A 13,556-nucleotide genomic window follows, 5' to 3' on the forward strand; every position below is an offset into this window, starting at 1 on the left:
CCTTAATTAAATATGAAATCATTTTCTTGCGTAGTTATGATTTAGTAGCTTGAAAAAGCATTGATCTAGTGATGCAAAAGTATGTACTGTCATAATACTGTATCTTAATCCAAACTGCATTTTAGAATGTGATCGAAAACTATTTTGTTTCTTGAGTTGTCATTAATAACATTTAATTATGATACATGTGTAATAAAATACTGTTTCTAACAGATTTCACATAAAATGCATCATATTGCACTTTATAATGCAAATTATATCCTAAACACTGTAGGCACCTTTATTAAAGACATGATGTAATGAACAGAATGCCACAGTTTTCTGTCCAATCATCTTTTAATGATTCTGCATACCGTATAGCCCATCTTCTTTTCAGATTATTTATAGTGAATTAATCTCCATTGCAGTCTGTTTTAAAAAACTCTAATTGTCTTTATTGACTTTATTTTTTTATATATTACAACCTGTTTCATATTATTTACTGCAATGCAGTCTTGCAGTTTGTCCAAATGTACAAAGTCAAACATATTTGAACGAATCTGAAGAATCTTTAAATTGATATTGTAAAGGTTGCATTTGTTCTTGAGATGTTTCTAATTGAATGTTCCTCAATGATTGAGATTTTTTTTTGTATAGTGCCTTAAAAAACATGTAAACAATCCAAAAATATAAATAATATATAGTGCATTTGGAAAGTATTTAGACTTTCACATTTTGTTATATTATTCTTTAACGGATTCATTTGTTTTCCATCTACATTCAATAAAAATAAAAAATGAAATATCACATTTACATAATTATTCAGTCCCTTTACTCAGTCCTTTGTTGAAGCACCTTTGGCAGCGATTACAGCCTCGAGTCTTCTTGGGTATGATGCTAGAAGCTCGGCACACCTGTATTTGGGGAGTTTCTCCTAATTCTTCTCTGCAGAACCTCTCAAGCTCTGTCAGGTTGGATGGGGAGCGTCACTGCACTGCTATTTTCAGGTCTCTCCAGAGATGTTCGATCAGGTTCAAGTCCGGGCTCTGGCTGGGCCACTCAAAGACATTCAGAGACTTGTCACGAAGCCACTCCTGTGTTGTCTTGGCTGTGTGCTTAGGGTTGTTGTACTGTTGGAAGGTGAACCTTCACCCCAGTCTGAGGTCCTAAGTGCTCTGGAGCAGGTTTTCATCAAGGATCTCTCTGTACTTTGCTCCATTCATCTTTCCCTCAATCCTGACTAGTGTCTCAGTTGCTACCGCTGAAAAACATCCCCACAGCATGATGCTGCCACCATCCTGTTTCACATTAGGGATGGAGCCAGGTTTCCTCCAGACGTGATGCTTGAAATTCATAACAAAGAGTTCCATCTTGGTTTCATCAGACCAGATGATCTTGTTTCTCATGGTCTGAGAGTATTTAGGTAACTTTTGGCGAACTCCAAGCGGGCTTTCATGTTCATTTGACTGAGAAGTGGCTTCGGTCTCTACCGTAAAGGCCTGATTGGTGGAGTGCTGCAGAGACGTTTGTCCTTCTGGAAGGTTCTCCCATCTCTACAGAGGAACTCTGGAGCTCTGTTCTGCGTTCTCCTGTTCTTTCAAGGGTGATCTTCCAAGAACACCTGACACTGTCTAGACAACACAGAGTGCTTAAAATCCGCTAACTTTGAAACATACTTCAAATTAACCTCTAACCTGAACAGGAAACCGCATCATCAGCCAGCGTCAACAAAGCTATCTTTTTTATGCTAGCTAGCTACGTCTGTTTACATTATAGACGATGTAGCACCGTGAGCAACTAGTGCTCGCAATTCAGTGAACAACCATCCCAGAACGGAGATATTTAACACAAATAACAAGTAAACAAGTAACAGAATAAATGTTATCAGTACCTGTTAGTGAATTAAACTGACACACCAGAATCATTTTTTGTGGGGTCCTCCTCTCGCAAATTGCTTGGTCTGCTGCTACTTCATTGTGGACCTATTTATTTTAACCAGGCAAGTCAGTTAAGAACAAATTCTTATTTACAACGACGGCCTACCCTGCCCAAACCCTAACGACGCTGGACCAATTGTGCACCGCCCTCTATGGGACTCCCAATCAAGGATGGTTGTGAAACAGCCTGGAATTGAACCAGGGCCTGTAGTGACACCTCTAGCACTGAGGTGCAGTGCCTTAGACCTCTGCGGCACTCGGGAGCCCCCCCCTAACAGGTATGCTTCATGAATTCTACAGAGGCTGAAGCAACAAAAAAAGATGACATTTTGCTTACTGTTTAAGAGTGATAACTAAATATTTGTTATATTGAATTGGTTAAGGACTAAGCATTTACACGGTAAGGTAATGTTGTAGTCGGCACATGTGACAAAGTTTGATTTGATTTGATAACTACCACGAATAGTGGTGTGTCACTGTGAAGCAAACAATTCCATGCATTGGGACTGCTGGCGTTTCATTTCCAGTTAGCAGGCATTGTAATACATTCATACAACTATAACAGCCATGCCTATTATTAAAACGACACCGACATTCAAGATAGCGTTGTTTTCTATTCACCTTGATGCATTGATGACTAATATTGCTAGGTGGTATGATGTAATACAACTAGAATAAAAGACCGAGGCTTCTTCCTCCTAATGTAAGCTAAATGCTTTGGATACAAAACAACAAAAACTGGCATGTTATAAAATACAATGTCCAATTTAATTATATACATTCATATCAAATAGGAATATATATTACAGTTAATGATGTGAGCGGACCAAGTAATTGGGCGTCACTCTAAAGCGGGAAGGTGGAATAAACGAGTCAGGAGTAGGTTTTCTGGATTGAACACAGTTCTCTATTGAGGGCATTTGGTCAACACAAACACTCCAACATAATCAATGAGAATCTTCCAAGGAAAAACATACATCTTCTCCAGATGAAACAGGAACACAACAGGATTATCTTTAAACTACAACAAAAAGTCACGGGATTGTCACCGTCTTAGTGGTTCTTCCTGGATAGCTCCGCTCTCTCGGTGGCCATCTTCCAGAGATAGTTTTCCCCCCTCTCTCTGCTGGTTCCATTCTCTCTCTTATAGGGGAAGGAGAGTATGTCATTAGTACCGTCAGCTGTGCTTAATTGCCTCTGGTTACCTTGTCTCCCATGCCTTGTTGGGCTACTATCCATGAGCCCAGCCTGCCCTCTGGTGGTCCTTCCACAATGACCATTGTAATATTATTCATGCCTTTATTGCTCCCTACATGGGACAAGACAGATAAACTGCATTCCCTAGATACCCACGGCTCTAAACCCAGAACCGTGTGGAAACATGTGTGGAACCGTGTGGAGACATGTGTGGAACCGTGTGGAGACATGTGTGGAACCGTGTGGAGACATGTGTGGAGACATGTGTGGAACCGTGTGGAGACGTGTGGAACCGTGTGGAGACATGTGTGGAACCGTGTGGAGACATGTGTGGAAACGTGTGGAGACATGTGTGGAACCGTGTGGAGACATGTGTGGAACCGTGTGGAGAAATGTGTGGAACCGTGTGGAGACATGTGTGGAACCGTGTGGAGACGTGTGGAACCGTGTGGAGACATCAACACTTGTCATGTTTAATTCATATTAACCCTTTCATTGGTTCATCTTCATCTGCATAAATCCTTAGAACACGGTCCATTGTTCAAAAGTTGTATTGGTCGTATGTACAGGATACACACGGTCCAATGAAATGCTTACTTGCAGGTTCCTTCTCGACAATGCAACAATAATAAGACATTAGAGATAATATGAACATGAAGTAAACGGCTCAGTAGAATAGAAAACATTTTAACATCCCCAAGTGATGGGACAACAAAGAGATGAATTAAAAAGGCTTGATCAGTACACCTCATTCAACTAACTGTGGTCTAAATTGTAGATGATGAATAGTTGAAGATGGTGTTTTGCTGGGCAAGAATAAAAACTAGGAATAAAAAAAACAGTGCAGTCCATTGTACAAAATAAGACCATTTTCAAGTTTGGTCACCTCCTTGACCAAGGCCAGTCTCCCCCCCGATTTGCTCAGCTCCAGGAAGAGTCTTGGTAGTTCCAAACTTCTTCATTTAAGAATGATGGAGGCCACTGTGTTCTTGGGGGACGTTCGAAACAAATCTAATCAAATGTTATTTGTTACATGCACTGAAAACAAAAGGTGTAATGCTTACTTTACAAGCCCTTAACCAACAATGCAGTTCAACAAATAGAGTTAATAAAATGTTTACTAAATAAACTAAAGTAAAAAAAATATATAATTGAATCAAAATGCAACACAAGAAATGTACAATTACGAGGCTATATACAGGGGGTAACGGTACTGAGTCAATGTGCTGGGGGGTTCAATGTAAATAGTCTGGGTAGCCATTTTGATTAGTTTAGTTGTTCAACAGTCTTATGGCATGGGGGCTGTTAAGGTCTAGACTTGGCGCTCCGGAACTGCTTTCCGTGAGGTGGCAGAGAGAACAGTCTATGACTTGGGTGACTGGAGTCTTTCACAATTTTTTGGGCCTTCCCCTGAATGTCAGGAAGATTTACCCCAGTGATGTACTGGGCCGTACGCACTACCCTCTGTAGCACCTTCCGGTCAGATGTTGAACAGTTGCCATACCAGGCGGTGATCCAACCGGTCAGGATGCTCTCAATGGTGCAGCTGTATAACTTTTAGAAGATCTTTTCAGTCTCCTGAGGGGGGAAAGGTGTTGTCGTGCCCTCTTCACAACTGGCTTGGTGTGTTTGGACCATGATAGTCTGTTGATGATGTGGACACCAAGGAACATGACACTCTCGACCCGCTCCACTTCAGTCCCGTCGATGTTAATGTGGGCCTGTTCAGCCCTCCTTTTCCTGTAGTCCACGATCAGCTCCTTTGTCTTGCTCACATTGAGAGATTTTTGTCCTGGCACTACACTGCCAGTTCTCTGACCTCCTCCCTAAAGGCGGTCTTGTCGTTGTCGGTGATCAGACCTACCACTGTTGTGTCGTCAGAAAACTTAATGATGGTGTTGGAGTCATGCTTGGCCACACAGTCGTGGGTGAACAGGGAGTACAGGAGGGGACTAACCACACACCCCTGAGTGGCCAGTGTTGAGGAACAGTATGTCATATGTGTTGTTGCTTACCCTTACTGCCTGAGGGCGGCCTTTCAGGAAGTCCAGGATCCTGTTGCAGAGAGAGGTGTTCAGTCCCAGGGTCCTTAGCTTAGTCATGAGCTATGTGTGCATTATGGTGTTGAACGCTGAGCTGTAGTCAGTGAACAGCATTCTCACATAGGAGTTCCTTTTGTCCTGGTGGGAAAGAGCAGTGTGGAGAGCGATTGAGATTGCGTCATCTGTGGATTTGTTTGGGCGGTATGCGAATTGGAGTGGGTCTAGGGTTTCTGGCATGATGGTGTTGATGTGAGCCATGACCAGCATTTCAAGGCACTTCATGGCTACAGACGTGAGTGCTATGGGGTGGTAATCATTTAGGCAGGTTACCTTCTCTATTTTAGGCACAGGGATTATGGTGGTCTGTTTGAAACATGTAGGTATTACAAACTCGGCCAGAGAGAGGTTGAAAATGTCAGTGAAGACACTTGCCAGTTGGTCCACGCATGCTTTTGAGTACATGTCCTTGTTATCCGTCTGGCCTGTGGCTTTGTGAATGTTGACCTGTTTTAAGGTCTTGATCACATCGGCTATGGAGAGTGTGATCACACAGTCATCCGGAACAGCTGGTGTTCTCATGAATGCTTCAGTGTTTCTTGCCTCAAAGCGAGTATAAAAGGCATTTAGCTTGTCTGGTAGGCTCGCGATACTTGGCAGCTCACATTTGGGTAATTTGGGTTTCCCTTTGTAGTCCGCTCTGACGAACATCAGAGACGGCTTAGTAGGATTCAATCTTAGTCTTGTACTGAATTTTTTACTGTTTGATGGTTCGTCTGAGGGCATAGAGGGATTTCTTATAAGTGTCCAGATTAGTGTCCCGCTCCTTGAAAGCGGAAGCTCTAGCCTTTCGCTCGGTGCAGATGTTGCCTGTAATCCATGGCGTCTGGTTGGGAAATGTACGTATGGTCACTGTGGGGACGACGTCATCGATGCACTTATTGACATTTTCCAGTCTGTGCTAGCAAAACAGTCCTGTAGCGTAGCATCCACGTCATCTGACCACTTCTGTATTGAGCGAGTCACTGGTAATTCCTGCTTTAGTTTTTTGAGACGGCTACGAATATTATAGATGAGAACTCTCTTGTTAGATATAGTGTGGTCTACAGCTTATCATTAATTATTCTACCTCAGGCGAGCAATACCTTGAGACTTCTTTAATATTATACATCGCGGACTAGCAGTTATTGACAAATAGACACACACCCCTGTCCCTTGTCTTAGCAGACGTAGCTGCTCTGTCCTGACGAAAAACGGAAAAGCCAGACAGCGCTATATAATCCGTGTCGTAGTTCAGCCAAGTCTCGGTGAAAAATAAGATATTACAGTTTTTAATGTCTCGTTGGTAGGATATTCTTAAATTGTAGATCATCCAGTTTATTTTCCAATGACTGTGCGTTGTCCAATAATACAGAGGGTAGAGGTGGTTTACTCATTCGCCGACTAATTCTCACAAGGCACCCAGACCTCCGACCCCTGTATTTCAGTCTTTTCTTCATGCGAATGACAGGGTTGAGGGCCCTGGTCTCCGGGAAGCAGTACATCCTTTGCGTTGGACTCATTAAATAAAAAATATTTGTCCAGTTCGAGGTGAGTAATTGCTGTTATGATGTCCAGAAGCTCTTTTTGGCCATAAGAGATGATAGTAGCAACATTATGTACAAAATTAGTTAACAATTTTTTGTTGAAAAAACAAACAAAACAGCAAAGTTATTTAGGAGCCAGTAAACCGGCAGCCATCCTTTCCATTGTTCAATGCTGCAGGTGGACTCCAATCAAGTTGTAGAAACATCTCAAGGATGATCAACGGAAACAGGATGCACCTGAGCTCAATTTCCAATCTCATAGCAAAGGGTTTGAATACTTATGTAAATTAGGTATATACGTCTGGGAAAAAAAGGAAAAAAACCTGTTTACTCTTTGTCATTATGGGGTATTGTGTGTAGATTGCTGAGAATAGTTTTTTATTTAATACATTTTAGAATAAGGCTGTAACGTAACAAAATGTAGAAAACGTCTGAATACTTTCCGAAGGCATCAATAGAAGTGACCACTGCTATTGGTACAGCCATGACAAACTGGGCAAGTCTCCAGTCTCGGATGAAGAAGATCATGCCAGCAAGGATGCACTGGCCAACTCCACTGAACGTCTGACTCAAACAAGACGCATTGGAACGTTTTGTCACTCCGACCCATTCAGTTGCTGTGTGGAAGGAACATGTGGTAATGTTAAACAACTTAATATGACCGGCTGACTGACAAATCATTGACTGAGTTCTGTTATCTCATGTTTATTCCTTTAGAACGTAGGTTTGTTTGGAATGGAAAGGATTTTTACCTAGTATCATCTACCATATGCGATCCCTACTAAAAACTGGGATGCCATATACAAATAAAAGTTTGGAGACAAGCCTGTCGTTACAGTAAAAATGAGCATAATAACCATGGGTATTTGAGTTGCTCGTTGGCGACCAAATCTGGAAGAGAAAAGGGGAGAAAACCGTGTTGGTTAAAACTGTTTATGACCTCCTTTTGAAGGTCTGTTTAATGTTCCTCTGAAAAAACTTTTTGATGTTTGGTTGCATTTTTACAGAGTGACAGAAGACCAGAAGTAAAGGACATCATTCAAAATGTACAGTTATGAATATAACTACTGTTCCCTGAAGGAGGTATAACGTACTCTCTCTTTTTTTAACTTGGCAAGTCAGTTATTAAGAACAAATTCTTATTTTCAATGAGAGCCTAGGATCAGTGGGTTAACTGCCTTGTTCAGGGGTAGAACGACAGATTTTTCATCAAGGATCTCTCTGTACTTTGCTCCATTCATCTTTCCCTCAAACCTGACTAGTCTCTCAGTCCCTGCCAGTGAAAGACATCCCCACAGCATGATGCTGCCACCACCATGCTTCACTGTAGGGGCGGTGCCAGGTTTCCTCCAGACGTGACACTTGGCATTCAGACGAAGGAGTTCAATCTTGGGTTCATCAGACCAGAAAATCTTGTTTCACATGGTCTGAGAGTCCTTTAGGTGTCTTTTGGCAAACTCCAAGTGGGCTGCCATGTGCCTTTTACTGAGGAGTGGCTTCTGTCTGATCACTCTACCATAAAGGCCTGATTGGAGGACTGCTGCAGAGATGGTTGTCCTTCTGGAAGGTTCTCCCATCTCCACAGAGGAACTCTGGACCTCTGTCAGAGTGATCATCAGGTTCTTGGTCACCTCCCTGACCAAGGCCCTTCTCCCCTGAATGATGAGTTTGGCTGAGCGGCCATTTCTAGGAAGAGTCTTGGTGGTTCCGAACGTCTTCCATTTAAGAATGATGGAGGCCACTGTGTTCTTGGGGACCTTCAATGCTGCAGAAATGTTTTGGGCCTCCACACAATCCTGTCTCGGAGCTCTACAGACAATTCCTTCGACCTCATGGCTCAATTTTTGCTCTGACATGCACTGTCAACTGTGGGAGCTTATGTAGACAGGTGTGTGCCTTTCAAAATCATGTCCAATCAATTGAATTTACCAATCAAGTTGTTGAAACATCTCAAGGATGATCAATGGGAACAGGATGCACCTGGGCGGAAACGTGAGTGTCATAGCAAAGGGTTTGAAAACATATGTAAATAAGGTATTTCTGTTTTGTTACTTTTATTAATTTGCAAAATTTTCCAAAAATCTGTTTTTAAACCGTATTTAAATTGTGTTTTTTTTGGTAAACAAAAAAACAAACAATTTAAACATTTTTCCAGCAATCATATTCCAAAAGCCTTGATAAAATGACCTTTCTCCTAGAGGTTTCATACATGTATTCAGTATCAAGGGAAATTAGAAACAGAAAAAGTGAAATTCATTCCAACATTCTATTATCAACAAACCTGGAGGAAGGCACAAGATGTTCTCATGTATGGGGAAAGCTGCATCTCCCAGGAAAACATGAGGACTTGACGTTGTGGTACCTGGCAGGACAGCCATCATCTGTTTTCTGAAGCAGTTTGGACTCAAAATAACTTTCTTGAAACACTCCACCATAGCTCTCTAGGCCATGTACACTGCCAGGGAACAAGGCTGATCTCTCTCTCTCTCCTCTCCCCGAGACACTGCCAGGGAACAAGGCTGATCTCTCTCTCTCTCCTCTCCCCGAGACACTGCCAGGGAACAAGGCTGCTCACTCTCTCCTCTCCCCGATACACTGCCAGGGAACAAGGCTGCTCACTCTCTCCTCTCCCCGATACACTGCCAGGGAACAAGGCTGCTCTCTCTCTCCTCTCCCCGATACACTGCCAGGGAACAAGGCTGCTCACTCTCTCCTCTCCCCGATACACTGCCAGGGAACAAGGCTGCTCACTCTCTCCTCTCCACGAGACACTGCCAGGGAACAAGGCTGCTCACTCTCTCCTCTCCACGAGACACCGCCACCATTGTGAACCTGTAGCGGGTATCTTCTCTGTCTCCTTATCTCACCTATTATACAATATATATATATTTTTTTTATTTCACCTTTATTTAACCAGGTAGGCTAGTTGAGAACAAGTTCTCATTTGCAACTGCGACCTGGCCAAGATAAGGCATAGCAGTGTGAACAGACAACACAGAGTTACACATGGAGTAAACAATTAACAAGTCAATAACACAGTAGAAAAAAGGGGAGTCTATATATACATTGTGTGCAAAAGGCATGAGAAGGTAGGCAAATAATTACAATTATGCAGATTAACACTGGAGTGATAAATGATCAGATGGTTATGTACAGGTAGAGATATTGGTGTGCAAAAGAGCAGAAAAATAAATAAATAAAAACAGTATGGGGATGAGGTAGGTGAAAATGGGTGGGCTATTTACCAATACACTATGTACAGCTGCAGCGATCGGTTAGCTGCTCAGATAGCAGATGTTTGAAGTTGGTGAGGGAGATAAAAGTCTCCAACTTCAGCGATTTTTGCAATTCGTTCCAGTCACAGGCAGCAGAGAACTGGAACGAAAGGCGGCCAAATGAGGTGTTGGCTTTAGGGATGATCAGTGAGATACACCTGCTGGAGCGCGTGCTACGGATGGGTGTTGCCTTTGTAACCAGTGAACTGAGATAAGGCGGAGCTTTACCTAGCATGGACTTGTAGATGACCTGGAGCCAGTGGGTCTGGCGACGAATATGTAGCGAGGGCCAGCCGACTAGAGCATACAAGTCGCAGTGGTGGGTGGTATAAGGTGCTTTAGTGACAAAACGGATGGCACTGTGATAAACTGCATCCAGTTTGCTGAGTAGAGTGTTGGAAGCAATTTTGTAGATGACATCGCCGAAGTCGAGGATCGTCAGTTTTACTAGGGTAAGTTTGGCGGCGTGAGTGAAGGAGGCTTTGTTGCGGAATAGAAAGCCGACTCTTGATTTGATTTTCGATTGGAGATGTTTGATATGGGTCTGGAAGGAGAGTTTAGAGTCTAGCCAGACACCTAGGTACTTATAGATGTCCACATATTCAAGGTCGGAACCATCCAGGGTGGTGATGCTGGTCAGGCGTGCGGGTGCAGGCAGCGAACGGTTGAAAAGCATGCATTTGGTTTTACTAGCGTTTAAGAGCAGTTGGAGGCCACGGAAGGAGTGCTGTATGGCATTGAAGCTCGTTTGGAGGTTAGATAGCACAGTGTCCAAGGACGGGCCGGAAGTATATAGAATGGTGTCGTCTGCGTAGAGGTGGATCAGGGAATCGCCCGCAGCATGAGAAACATCATTGATATATACAGAGAAAAGAGTCGGCCCGAGAATTGAACCCTGTGGCACCCCCATAGAGACTGCCAGAGGACCGGACAGCATGCCCTCCGATTTGACACACTGAACTCTGTCTGCAAAGTAATTGGTGAACCAGGCAAGGCAGTCATCCGAAAAACCGAGGCTACTGAGTCTGCCTCGTGCTATATATGTGCTGCTAGGTACATCAAATCAAGTAGATACGTGGCAATACGCACAACTTCAATTTTCTCGCTGTTTATCTCTCTGTGTACACTATTTTATTTTCCCGAGCGTGTCTTCCATGTTTGGGTGTGTCGTAATTTCCTTTGTTTGGCCGTAGATGGCTATTACCAGCTGATCACCCTCTACTGTCATGTTTCAAGCGAATGTCTTTTTTAGGGATCATGCAAGCACGCTCGTCCGGTTTGCCTAGTCGACTTTCGCTAGACTTTCGACTTTCGCTATTGAAGTTGTGCGTATTGCCACGTATCTACTCATGCTATATTCTGGCTGATATTGTCGAAATTCATCATATTCAACGTGTCGATCGTCCTCTTCACGTGATGATTCAATGCTAATTTCGTTGGGTAGCTGAGATTGGCTTTGCTCTGTAGGTGTCACCGGCCCTTCTAACATCAAGGCAGCCGCGTTAATGTCCCCAGAACAGGAAGTTATATTGTCGTCAAGGCTTTATATAGGAAGAGAGAGGAGGGCGTGTTTCATAGTTGAAAACCAATGTCTCTTCACGTGGGCGGGCCACTGAGTCGGGCCTAATTCACTCATGAAAACCCAATCCTCACATTTTTGAAGCTAAAATCACATTTCATCCCCTCAGAAATAATTTAATATCCAAACATTTAAATTACACAACAATTCCATGTGAATCTGATAACTATAATGTGTAGACTTTCCACTGTACAGTTTATGTCATCCTATCATTGATGAGAATGTCTCAGATGACATCCAAACTGACATCATATTCATTAAGTACCAACGCATATGTTCAACTGGTTGAATTACCAAAATATGGTTCATTTCCCCCCACCTTCTGATGTTCCCAGAATCTCTATGTAAACCAAGGGATTTTCAATAGTCACATCAGTAGGGTAGAGAGAGGAAAAAAGGGGGAAATCTATTTATGACTGTCATAAGCCTACCCCCAGGCCAGCATCATGACAACAGTTAAAAACTCGAAGCCACTTCCTGGCCCGAGGCAACCCGCCTCTGGCCTGGACCCTTGTCCTTCATGCCTCGGGAAATGCCGAGGCTCCCCCGTGAAGGAGAAAGTGTAGAGCTGCATTCTGTTTCTGTTTCTCCTTGAAACAGGTCTGTAAGGACTCGATAGCCGAGCCAAACAACGTTATTTGGCGAAACTGGCTCATTCAAATACATCTGCCTGTCCCTCTCATGAATACGGGACAACGTCAACCGTTGCCCCCATATTTTTCAGCACAGCCAGGATAGTACAGCGGGACAGACCCACCACAACATCAACCGTAGCACGGACTTTATCGAGAAGCTCTTAAACTGGTTTTGTCGACTCCACGGTCTCATTCAGCTACTGCAGTAAATCAAAATTATTGATTATTGTGACCACATTCAACGACCGGTCCACCACATACTCAGCCTGGTACACTTTGTTCAGCTGATCCGCTGGGTAGTGTCACTGATTATTCGGAAGCACAGTGCTAGGAGCTCCAGAAAGAAGGTGCTTTGTCACAGAGAAGCCTTTATGCAAGATAAATTCATGTTTAACTCCTCTGTCCCACAGTCTTTCAGCAAACATGATTCAGCATGTGTGGAAACTTTACTTTTTAAGAAGAACAGTTTAAGAAGAACAAGGAATATAACCATCCTGCACCGTTTGATCCCTAGTTATACAACGTAACAAACCCCCAATCTGAATGTTTTGCTGTGAAGTTCTTTACAAGAGTGAGATAATCCTTCCCATGCAAAGGAAAATAATTCATATAGTTCAAATCCGTGACTTAGATACTGTCGGCCCAGTGTGTTGTATTTTTATTTAACTGTTATTTTACCAGCTAAGTTGACTGAGAATACATTCTCATTTACAGCAAAAAACCTGGGGAATAGTTACAGGGGACAGGAGAGGAGATGAATGAGCCAATTTTAAGTTGGGGATAATTAGGTGACTGTGATGGTATGAGGGCCAGATTGGGAATTTAGCCAGCACACCGGGGTTAACAACACTACTCTAACAATAAGTGCCATGGGATCTTTAGTGATCACAGAGAGTCAGGACACCCGTTTAACGTCCCATCCGAAAGACGGCACCCTACACAGGGCCATGTCCCCAATCTCTGCCCCATGGACAAGTGGAGTTGAGAATTTAAATGTGAATTCCTGAACATGCGTAAGGTATAACTAGACATAAGGTGCCTGTCCAGAGTCCACTTTCATAGGTCAGTTACATACTAAAACTTGCATCGGTTGTGAGTGTCCAGGGCTGTAAGAGAAAGGTCCACTGGTTGTGGCCCAGTTGTTGGCATGCAGGGCAGAGGTTTCTGAGAGAACTCCTCACTCTGCCATTGCTTGCTGAAGACTGGGAGGAGGATCAGAGACCCTAGATGACCTGCCTGTGATTGGCTGACTCCACGTGTGGTAAGGGCCCCTGGCAACAAGAAACCACTGAGTTTGGCTAGTGCCTTTACAACCCCTCTGTGTGCTAG

This window comes from Oncorhynchus mykiss, chromosome 8 (assembly GCF_013265735.2).
Source record: "Oncorhynchus mykiss isolate Arlee chromosome 8, USDA_OmykA_1.1, whole genome shotgun sequence".
Taxonomy (NCBI): Eukaryota; Metazoa; Chordata; class Actinopteri; order Salmoniformes; family Salmonidae; genus Oncorhynchus; species Oncorhynchus mykiss.